The following is a 1,943-nucleotide window of genomic DNA, read 5'->3' as shown; positions in this document are numbered from 1 at the left end:
AGGGAAGGAGGCCTTGTGTGAACTTGCCAACTCTGTGAAGAGCAGCCAGGGAGGTTCTGCTGTCTTTCTGCTGCCGGGAGTGGTGCTGAGTGTGTCTCCCTTCGTCTCTCTGGATTTAGGCACCTTTAGTATAAAATGAAGACAGTTGATTCTTATGTGCTTCAAAGATAATCTTTTGAAAACCCTTCTAGTTCTAAGATTCACGACTATTCATACAACCCTGATTTTTCAAGCGACCTTATCTTTGAGGAAAACAAGGCCTCACTGTAAAGTCTGTATCAAGTGCATTGTATATATAAATTGCTGTAATTCAAGAATGAAGTTGGTTAGAGGCCTCTGGTAACAGAATTTCTTAAACAGCCTCCCAGATTGGGGTTGACATATTCACACCGATGCTCCTGCCTTTTTTTTTTTTTCATTGCAAAATAGTTTTTATTTGTTAAATTATCAAATGACATTATCACACAAAAATAACTTATGGCTAGGCTAAGTGCATAAGGTGCTCAAGTTTTGAGAACATCACAGGTGGGTTGCTGCAGGTTCCCTGTGTCCCCGAAGAAGGGGCAGGAAAGGTGCTTCCTTCCCCACGGGGCACAGGAAGTTCCCCACTTGATCAGGGACACGGCCCGCATGTGGAGTCATAGCTCTTCATGGGCCTAGAGGCTCCTGACCTCTCCCCAAGTTCTTCCACCAGTGGCCTCCTTGGGATCAAAAGATCACCGGCGGGGGGCTTTGGGGCCCTGGGCCTCTTCCCAGGCCTCCTGGTTGACTAAGGCTGCCTCCTTACTTGCCCCTGCGGAGAGTTTCAGAACTTGGCCGAAGCTCCTTCGCAGCTCCAGGTGCTTCTGGGTCAACTCCCTGCGTTCCCTCATCAGGTCCAATGCCTTCGCCTTTTCTTCTGAGCTGCCGATGCCAGGTTATCCCAGCAGACGGCGTGTGGCCGTCCATTCCTGCTGCGGCTTGCCTAAGAAGAGCTGCCCGTCGCCATCTGGGTGGACGGATTGCACGGGCGGCTCGTGCCGCACGGTGCCCAGGGCCGTCGCGCACGCCTTGTGCTGTTCGGGAAGCGGCTGGCCTCGGCCTCAAAGGGGCTCAGCACCGCCACCTAAGCGTCGGGGACGTCCGCCAGCTCCCTCTTGCTCTGGCAGAGAAGTCTGCGCTTCAGCTCCCAAGTCTTTTTCTGGAGTTTCTCCTTCTCTTTGCACGTTAACTGTAGGTTCTTTTCTGCCTGTTCTGCGTAGACAGGCTGTTCTCCATCTTCACCACCAGCAGGGTCAGAAGGAGCATCTGAGACTCCATCATTCCCATCGCTTTAGAGAGATCTGGGCTCTTTTTACTTGAGGCAGAAAATGATGACGACTCAGCTTTCTTTGACTTTTTTTTAAAATTGCAGACTCTTTAGGGCTTCGCTTGTGGCTCAGCTTGTGCCTGCCATGCGAGGGACGTGGGTTCAATCCCTGAATTGGGAAGATCCCCTGGAGAAGGAAAAGGCCACCCACTCCAGTATCCTGGCCTGGAGAATCCCATGGACTGAATGGGCCATGGGCTCGCAAAGAGTCAGACGGGACTGAGTGACTTTCACTTTCGGACCACACTTTTAACATTAATGGCAGAGAGATCGAGGTCGGAGGAGGCAGTGCCATGCCCTTCCAGCAGGGTAGACTGCGAGTCACCTATGTCAACTCCACTGCCCTCTTTGCTCTTCTGGACTGGGCTGGGTTTTGTTCCACCTTCAGGCATCTTCCCACAGGCCTTAGCTGTGTTTGACTCTCTGCTGTCCCAGGGACAGTAGCCCGCCAGGCTCCTCTGTCCATGGAGTTTTCCAGGAATACTGGAGTGGGCTGCCATTTCCTACTCCAGTGGATCTTCCTGACCTAGGAATTGAACCATGACTGTATACAAAATAGATAACTAATAAGAACCGACAGTATAGTACAGGGAAC

At 51.5% G+C, this 1,943-nt stretch overlaps 1 pseudogene; it reads right to left on the bottom strand.

Annotated features, from left to right (window-relative positions):
* Positions 1-638: 638 nt before the first annotated feature.
* On the bottom strand, positions 639-1,740 carry LOC138437198 (HAUS augmin-like complex subunit 8; annotated as a pseudogene).
* Between the last annotated feature and the right edge of the window lie 203 nt (positions 1,741-1,943).

Source organism: Ovis canadensis, chromosome 3, assembly GCF_042477335.2.
Source record: "Ovis canadensis isolate MfBH-ARS-UI-01 breed Bighorn chromosome 3, ARS-UI_OviCan_v2, whole genome shotgun sequence".
Classification (NCBI taxonomy): Eukaryota; Metazoa; Chordata; class Mammalia; order Artiodactyla; family Bovidae; genus Ovis; species Ovis canadensis.
The sequence above is the reverse complement of the archived record's forward strand: the minus strand, read 5'-3'. Positions and strand labels throughout refer to the sequence as shown.